Source organism: Pteropus alecto, unplaced genomic scaffold (assembly GCF_000325575.1).
Source record: "Pteropus alecto unplaced genomic scaffold, ASM32557v1 scaffold146, whole genome shotgun sequence".
Lineage (NCBI taxonomy): Eukaryota > Metazoa > Chordata > Mammalia > Chiroptera > Pteropodidae > Pteropus > Pteropus alecto.
The window spans coordinates 27347385-27357037 of NW_006442107.1; the positions used below are offsets into that span (position 1 = coordinate 27347385).

At 40.8% G+C, this 9653-nt stretch overlaps 2 pseudogenes; both read right to left on the minus strand.

Annotated features, from left to right (window-relative positions):
- Positions 1–1360: 1360 nt before the first annotated feature.
- LOC102883418 lies at positions 1361–1805 on the minus strand (annotated as a pseudogene).
- Positions 1806–5121: 3316 nt separating this feature from the next.
- On the minus strand, positions 5122–6174 carry LOC102883327 (annotated as a pseudogene).
- Between the last annotated feature and the right edge of the window lie 3479 nt (positions 6175–9653).

Consider the following 9653-nt stretch of genomic DNA (forward strand, 5'->3'; position numbering starts at 1 on the left):
TGCTCCTATGTTGGGTGTGTAAATGTTTATGTCCTCCTGTTGGATTGAGCCCTTTAACATTATGTAATGTCCTCTTTCTTGTATTATAGCCTTTGTTTTAAAGTCTATTTTGTCTGACATAAGTATTGCTACAAAGCTTTTTTATTCATTTCCATTTGCATAAAGTATCTTTTTCTTTCCCTTTACTTTCAGTCTATGTGTCTTTCAATCTGAAGTGAATCTCCTGTAGACAGCATATGTAAGGGTCTTGTTTTCTTATCTATTTAGCCACCCTATGACATTTGATTGCAACCTTTAGTCCATTTACATTTACATTATTCTTAATAGTTATGTAGTTATTGCCATTTTATTATCATTTTTTAATTATCTTCCTTCATAAAGAAGTCCCTTTAACATTTCTTGTAATACTGGTTTGGTGGTGATGAATTCTTTTAGCTTCTTATTGTCTGGGAAGTTCTTTATCTGTCCTTTGATTCTAAATGGTAGCTTTGCTGGGTGGAGTCCTCTCAGTCAAAGGCTCTTGTTTTTCATCATTTTTAATATTTCATGCCAATTCCTTCTGGCCTGCAAAGTTTCTGTTGAGAATTCAGCTGACTGTCTTATGGGAGCTCCCTGGTGGTAACTGGCTGCCTTTCTCTTGCTTCTTTTAAGATTCTCTGTCTGGAAACTTTGGTGCTTGAATTACGATGTGTCTTGGTGTGAGCCTGTTTGGGTTCATCTTCTTTAGGCCTCTCTGCTTGTTCTGGACTTTTATGTCTTTTTCTTCCTCTAAGTTAGGGAAGTTTTCAATCATTATTTCTTCAAACAGGTTCTAAATTCATAGCTCCCTCTCTCTTCTTCTTCTGGTACCCCTATAAAACAAATGTTATGCTTGATGTTGTTTTAAAGGTTTCTCAAACTTTCCTCATTTTGGCAGAATTCTTTTTTTTCGTTTTGCTACTCTGATTGGGTGTTTTTTGCCGTCTTGTTTTTGAAATCGCTGTTTTTTGATCTTCTACTCAGTGGTCCCCAACTTTTTTGGCACCAGAAACCAGTGTTCCTATGGGAATCTAATGCTTGATGATCTGAGGTAGAACTGAGGCAGTGATGCTAGCACTAGGGAGCAGCTGCAAATACAGATGAAGCTTTGCTAGCTCACCCATCGCTCACCTTCTGCTGTGCGGCACGGTTCCTAATAGGCCACGGACCAGTGCCAGCCCAGGGGTTGGAAACCGTTGCTCTATTTCATTTATTCTACCTGTGATTCTTTCTAGTGTATTCTTCATTTCAGTTATCATATTCTTTATTTCTAACTGGTTCTTTTTTATGGTTTTTTTCCAACATATGAAAATTTATTATTACTGTGTTTTTACTGTCAAAACTATGATCTTGGCCTTTCTTTTTTGCCTTTCTATAAAGACAAAAGAGAGACATTGGCTACTTTGATAACATAAAAGCGAACTTCAGGAATGTCACCAACAGCATGACCTTTGTGACCAAATCCAGCAACCAGAACTTGATCATTTTCCTCAGTAAAATTCAAACAACCATCATTGGTACAAAGGCTGTGAATTTTTTTTTTTTTTTTTTTTGCCATTCTTGATCAGCTGGACTCTGACACACTTTCTGCTGGCAGAATTTGGCTGTTTGGCTTCAACCCCTACATTTTCCAATACAATTCCCTTAGCATGGGAGATGCCTCCAAAAGAGTTGGCCTTCAGTATTCTGCACAAATGGGCTTTCTTGTACTGTTTATCATGACATTTCTGATCTTGTCAAAGGCTCTGGAGCTTCCTGGCAGTACGAAGACTGCGACACCTGCCCATCCTGCCAGCACCATGGGCCTAAGCAAAAGAGCTTTTATGGTTTTTATGTCTTTGTTTTATGCTTCTCTTTTTGTTGAAGTTCTTGCTGAGCTCATCTTTCTTCCCCTAAGTTCACTGAGTATCTTTATAACTGGTGTTTTGAACTCTGTATCTAGTATGTAGCTTGCCTCTATTTAATCTAGTACTTTTCCTGGAGTTTTCTCCTTTTGTTTCATTTTTGACATGTTTGTTTTCTCCTTTTGGCCGCCTCTCTGTGTTTTTTTCTATGTATTAGGTAGATTGGCAATGTCTCCCAATCTTGGGAGGGCTGCCTTGTATAGTAGGTGCCCTGTGTGGCACAGTGGCTCAGTCTCCCTGATCACCTGTGTCAGGTCCTCCAGGAATGTCTCCTATGTGGTTTTTGTTTACTCTCTTATTGTAGTTAAGCCTTGATTGCTGTTGGCAAGTCAGTCGGTGAGACTGACACACAGGCTGACTGGCTATGAGAACTGGCCTTGCACAGATGGTATGAACTACTGTGTGAGAGTTGACCTCACAGAGTGGGATTTGACCCAGTGGGCTCATGTGCCTGTTGAGACTACCTTTTAGATGTGCTGCTTGTGAGGCTAACCAGGTAGTGCTCTGTTGTGGTCCAATGCCTGTCTCTAGATGTATTTATTCTGGGGTCTTTTGGGAGGGGCTCCCATGCAGGCCAAAGTCGGCCTCTGCCTGTGACCTTCCCAGGGCTACCTGATAGGAGCTACAAAGCAATAGTGGTTAGTTGCTATTTGTGCTGGACTTGGAGGCACAGGGGGGAGGCCATTATGTGAACCAAATCTGGCTACCACTAGTACCAGGCCTGCAGCAGCTTAGCAAATGGTCCAGGGCATCCCAAGGCCTGAGGCTGCCTTCCAGCTGCCTGTAAAGCTCAGCAGCTAAAAGGGCCTCAAGTGGTATACAACTTAGGTGACACACGGTCCTAGGAAGTCACTAGGGTGGGGTGAATGCTGTTCACCAGTTAGTGTAGATTCAGATTTGGTGCCAGTGATGAGCCTGTGGCCACTTGCAAAAGTCTCAGATCACGCTGGGACAAGCCACTGCCTACATCAGGCCTATAAACCCCCTGAGATTTGTTTAAGAAATATTGCAGCTCAGGTCAGGGTTGGTTGCCTGCCACCAGAGTTGTCTCTAGAGGTGCAGGAGCCGAGGACAGTTGATTGCCGCTGAAAGAGCCTCTTGCCAAGAGGGCAGTGTGGAGTGTGTTGCATAGCCACAAATATGCTTGTAATTTATGAGTTGGATGGGGCAAGGTCCCAAGGTGTCACCAGGGTGAAGTGAGCAGACTTCACCAAGCCAATACAGATTTAGATTTGGCTGTGTGGGTGGAGGGCTCAACAGAGACAAGATGGCACCTGCATACAGGTTGCACAGGAGGAGGCTCAACAAAGGGACGATGGCAGCTATCCTCCAGCCCTCACCCTGATGCCACACAACTCAGTCTTTCCCTGCATGTCTCTGGCACCTTTCCAAGCTGCTGTCCCTCCACCGGAGCCCAGGGTGAGTGCCTGCGAGAGAGTGAGTCTATGTGCAGGCCCTTTAAGGGATGCTTGGCTTTTCAGCTGCCTTCCATCTGGACAGTTGGAATCCCCACTGATTTTTACAGCCAGATTTTGTAGGGACTCCTCTTTCCGGCACTGGAACCCTGGGCTGGGGAGACCCGATGTGGGGCTGGAGATCTTCACTCTTCCAGGGGTGCCTCCACAGCCAAGATATCTCTCCCGATGCTTAACCACTATACATGGGTGTGGGACCAGCACACTTCGCACCTCTGCCCCTCCTACCAGTCTCGCTACATTCTCCTCTTTATATCCCCAGTTATAGGAGTTCTGTTCAGCTAGTCTTCAGCTCTTTGTCTACATTGACTGTTTCATAATTTAGTTGCAGTTTTAATGCTGTCATGGGAGGAGGCGTGCACAGCGTTTACCTACTCTATCATCTTGACTGGAACTCCCTCTTGAATTAGATTCTTAATTAATTTGTCTTAATTCTTTTTTTACTGTAAGTGTGTAAGACTATGAATTTTCCTATGGGTTCTACCTTAGTAATATTCCACAAGTGTTTTTTTCTGTTTGTTTAAGCTTTTGATTTTCGTCACACAATGACATGTTCTAATGGAGCCTAATGTTCTAACCTGATGATAGAAAATAAAAATTTGTTGTTATCACTTAAAGAATTAACCCATTTCTCCTTTAGAAAAAAATGCAGCTCATTGTCAGCATTAATTTAATTTTACATAAACACGTTCTTTGAGGCTGAAGCAAATCTGACTATTTTTCGGTGTGGAAATAAAATATAACAATGGTTCTTGGAGTTATTTCTAAACAGAACTTGTCTCTAATCCTAATGTAATAGAAATGTATATGATGATCAGTATTTAATAATTTTTTTCGTGTGGTAAATTTCAAAGCACAAAACAGCACAAAGTAGAACATCTAGGATTTGACATTTTCAGCAATCAAGAATTACTGCATTTTGTAAATGGAAATACCACTACTAAAAACAAAATGCTGTAAATAGAATGATGTAATTTGTTTCCAAAACTATTGACATACTAGAGCAATGGGAAAATAATCGTAAAAGTGAGATATTTCAGTGCAAACTTTGGGAATAAAAGTTAGGACTGTAATCCGCAAGTTACCTCGGGGTAAACACAGCAGCTGCAAGTGCCACCTGTGAGTAGTCTTGGAATAAACGAGAAATGGGTTAAGATCTACATATAAAACTTTACATAAGTTAAAAGGATGGATAAATTTACAGGTGTAAATGTAAACAATTCTCCAATCCATGGCAAGTAATACCCCACAGTTCTGGTGGAAACCACCAGGTAAAAAAGGAAACTGGATTCAAAGCCTTGGACTTTCCCAACACTGTTAGACTTGCAAGACAGAAATGACAGCTGATTCAAGATCTCTTGCCAGCCTCTAGAGATATCCTGGAATAGCCAGCTCTTACATATTAATACCTTGCACAGATCAAGAATTTAATAGTTTCACTTATTCTCACTCACCAAGACAATGGATTTCTCTTCCATTTACAGGTTCTCTCACTTTAGTCAGGAATTGACCCAGCTGCATGTATTGAGGGTTTAAATCAAAGGTATACGCAAGGTGCTAAACATATACCAAGGGAACAGTTAACTTGAATACAACAGCAAAACCCACAACAAGCTCTATAATCCAGCTTGTATCAGATACAAGCTTCGAGGACAAATTTCTTTTTAAAGATTTATCCATTTTCATGAGGCTAGCATGAGGTGAGGCAAATGTATACTTCTGAATTATCTAATGCAGCAAATGCTACACATCTGCTTACAGTCCATTTGGAAGCATTTGCAATGGACAGTGGAGGGGCCTGACTTATATTCCTGCATACTGATCCACATCTGCTGGAAGGTGGACAGCGAGGCCAGAGTAAAGTCCCTGATTCACACTTGCATCTAGGAGCAGTGATGATCTTGACCTACATTGTGCTGAGGGCCAGGGCTGTGATCGCCTTCTGCCTTTTATCAAAGATGCCAGAGTATACGCTGTTCACACCAGACAGCACTGTGTTGGTGTACAGCTCCTTCCAGATGTCAACATCACATTTCATAATGGAGTTAAAAGTGGTCTCTTGAATGTCACAGGACTCCATACCAGAAAGGAGGGCTGGAGGAGAACCTCTGGATACCAGGGAACAGAACCATTGGGACTCAGTGGTAGCTGTCTCCTGCTCCAAGTCCAAGGCGGCATAGCAGAGCTTCTCTTTGATGTCATGCATGATTTTCCACTCAATTGTGGTGGTGAAGCAGTAGCCACACTCCATGAGGATCTTCATTAGGTAGTCTATAAGGTCCTGGCCAGCCAGCCAGGTGCAGACACAGATGGTATGGGGCAGCGATAGTCTGTGTGGATAACCCCATCTCCTAGGATTCAAGACAAAACCAGTGGTGTGGCTAGAGGCATACAGAGACAGCAAAGGCCTGGATGGCCACAAACATGGCCTGGGTGTTGAAGGTCTCGAATATGATCTCCACTGGCTTTGGGGTTCAGTGGGTCCTCAGTCAACAGCATCGGATGCTCCTCAAGAGGTATACACAACTGGTTGTAGAAGGTATGGTATCACATCTTCACCATGGGTGTCCCAGTTGATGATTATGCCATGTTCCATAAGGTAGCTCAGGGTAAGGATGCCATGCTTGCTCTGGACCTTCTGCCCCATGCCCACCATGACACCCTGGGCACCCCAACAATAGACGAGAACATGACTTGCTGTCATCATCCCCAGGAAAGCCAGCTTTACGTATGTCAAAGCCATTGTCAATGATGAGCACGGTGATTTCTTCTTGCATTGTGATCCGAAGAGACTGGGAGCAGAGGAGCATGGGGGCAGAGGCACAGAAGCACAGGAGAATGCTTGCTAGAGACTCCACAAGTTTATATGCAATGTGTTTTCATTGTCTACAATTTCAGTTGGTGGTTCCTCTTTGTTGTAACACTGTTTCAAATAGTTTTAAATTTCTATATAGATAGAATTTTGTCCCTCTAATTTTTTATTAATTTCTATTATATTGCATTGTGACCAAAGAATGCTATCTTAACTCTTTACTATTTAGACATTGCTGAGGTTTTTCTTTGTGGTTTAATAGTTTCTGTGAATGTTCACAGACAACTGAAAGAAAAGTGATTCTCTTTTTAGGACATATAATTTGATATATTAATCAGATCTACCATACAAATTATATTACTAAGGTTTCCATAATTTACTTATTTTTTATTTACTTTATCTCTGATAGACTGAGAACCAGAAAAGTTAAGTAATTTTACTAAGTTCTCAATAGTAAATGGTAAAGTTCTTTAGAAAATGGCAGAGCTAGAATCGGGCAGTTTGACTTCAGAACTTCACTCTTAACTATTATAATTTGCTGACTTTCATGGGTGTTTATAAGACTTTTCTCCATGTGGTATCACTTGGGTGTCAAAACATTCAGTAGGAGAAAAAGAGATATCCCAGGAAAACAACTTGAATCAATAAAAGGACTATGGAGTGACATCAGAAGCATGGCGGAGTGACAGACATCCCCAGATCTCTCCCCTTGAAATAACAATAAGCTGAACATCTAAAACTCAACAAAAAACACCCAATCTACACACCAGAACATCTGAGCATGGGATCTGCACATAAGAGCTACTATTAGTCAGAACCCTGGGTGTCAGACGGTGGACTGGGAGAAACAAAAAAGCTGCCTTTTGCAGCCAGAGCTCCCTGTAGAAGGAGGGAAAGGGGAGAAGGAGTGGGAAGTTCCCTGAACAGCCCTGCCTGGAAGAGCTGTGAGCTCCCCATGGCCAGTGGCAGTGCCTGTCATCAGGGCAGAGGGAGAGAAACGAAGATGACAGAAAGGTGGGGATAGCAGAGAAACAAGAGTTGATTTTTACCGGCCCTGGTAACAAAACTGAGGCTGAGCAGCATCACGCATCCCCAATGCAGAGGGCCACTCCTGATATACCCTCCGAGACCGAACACCACAGAACACCAGGGGAATCAGAGCAAACACTACCAAAACTGTCACTAACACTGACAGGAACTGAGACTGAGGTTAGCGAGTATGATTGAACATCTATAAGAAAAAAAAAGATATTATTAAAACTTTATATAAAGCAGAGATCCAAGTAGTTTAGATGCCACATACTGGACACCAAAAGAAAAATACCTTTTTTGCAATAAGCTAGGGACCATTATATAATAAATCTTTTGGGAAAAAAATCAAAATACCCTTACATTAATGCCCAGGCAGAGAAACAGTACATTAAACACCATGAACAACCAAGGGAACAAGGCATCTCAGAAAGAAAGAGAAAAATCTCCAGAAAATAAGCTTAAAGACATAGAAATACGTGACTTAAATGACAGAGAAATCAGGATGGTACTTCTGAAAAAACTCAATGAATTCCAAAATGAATCATACCAACAATTTCAGGAATTGAAAAAACAACTAGATGAGCAGAATGAGTTTGAGATTGAAACCCTCAAATAGAAACAAATAGAGCTTCTGGAGATAAAGAGCACACTGAAAGAGTTGAAAAATGAAATAACGAGCTAGGGAAATAGAGTCGACCATATGGAGGGAAAGATCAGTGATATCAAAGATAGAAATCTAAAAATAAATCAGTAGGAAAAAGAGAGAAATCGAAAAATGAAAATTAATGTAAGAGAAATACAAGAACTAGCTGATACCATCAGGAGAGAAACATAAGAATAATGGTCATTCTTGAAGGGGAGGAAAAGGAACAGGGATTGGAAAGCATTTCAGAAAAATAGTTGAGGAGAATTTCCCAAATCTAAGGAATGAGCTGGAGCTTGGAACTCAAGAAGTCAACAGAACACCCAATTACCTGAACCCAAAAAAGGCCTTTACCAAGACATATCATATTAGAATTATCAAAAATCAATGACAAAGACAGAATTCTCAGGGCAGCCAGGAAGAAGAAAACAGTAACCTATAAAGGAAAAGCCATTAGATTATGGTCGGACTTCTCAGCACAAACCTTACAAGCCAGAAAGAAGTGGAATCACATATTCAAACTAGTAAGTGAAAGGAACTACCAGCCAAGAATAATGTATCCAGCTAATATCTCCTTTAGATGTGAAGAAGAAATAAAGACCTTTCCAGACATACAAAAATGGAAAGAATTCTCTACTACGAGGCCTGCACTACAGGAAATACTGTAAGGAGTCAGCTCACCTAAAACAAATAAACAAAAAAGAAACATAATTAGGAGTAAGGTAACTAATAGGCTGATAAAAGCAGAGGAGTCCAACCCTAATTAGGAACAGGGCATTAAACTTAAAAATTGGAAAAGATTTGCTATAGTAAGATAGTAATAAATGTTCAGCATACATAGAAACAAATTAAGATAACAATGACTGAAAAAGGGAGGATTCAAAGGTCCAAATTCAAAAGGGGAATGGAGATAAAGCACACGCAGAAGAAAAGGGACGACTGTGTGTGTGTGTGTGTTTATATATATGTGCATATTCTTTACATATTTGTAAAGGTAACCACATGCCAAAGATTCAGAATCGAAGTATATAACATAAAACAAGAAGGACCAGAGGGGAAATCCACAAAAAAACAACCAAAATAAAGAAAACAGAAACAAAAGGACAAGGAAGCAATGGAAGCACTGAGCTACCAGAAAGCAAAAGATAAAATGGCTATAAGAAAACCTCATATTTCAATAATTACCCTAAATGTAAATGCACTGAACTCACCAATAAAAAGGCACAGAGTTGCAGAATGGATCGAAAAACAAAATCCAACCATATGCTGCCTCCAGGAGACACGTCTCAGCTCCAAAGACAAATACAGACTCTAAGGGAAAGGGTAGAAAATGATATTTCAAGCAAATGGCATTCAGAGAAAAGCGGGAGTAACGGTACTAATATCAGACAAAATAGACTTCAAAATAAAAAAGGTAAAGACACTGGGGGACACTTCATAATGATAAAGAGAAGTATGCACCAAGAAGACATAACACTTATTAACATCTATGCTCCCAATCAGGGAGCCCAAAATATATAAAGCAATTACTAACAGAACTAAAGGGAGAAACGGACCAAAACACTATTGTAGTAGGAGACCTAAATACCCCAACGTCGGATATGGGCAGATCATCCAAACAGAAAATCAATAAGGAAATAACGTCCTTAAATGACACCTTAGAACAACTGGTCATAATTGACATTTACAGAGCCTTCCATCCCAGAACAGCTGCTTATACATTCTTCTCCCAAGCACATGGAACATTCTCAAGAATCGACCACATACTG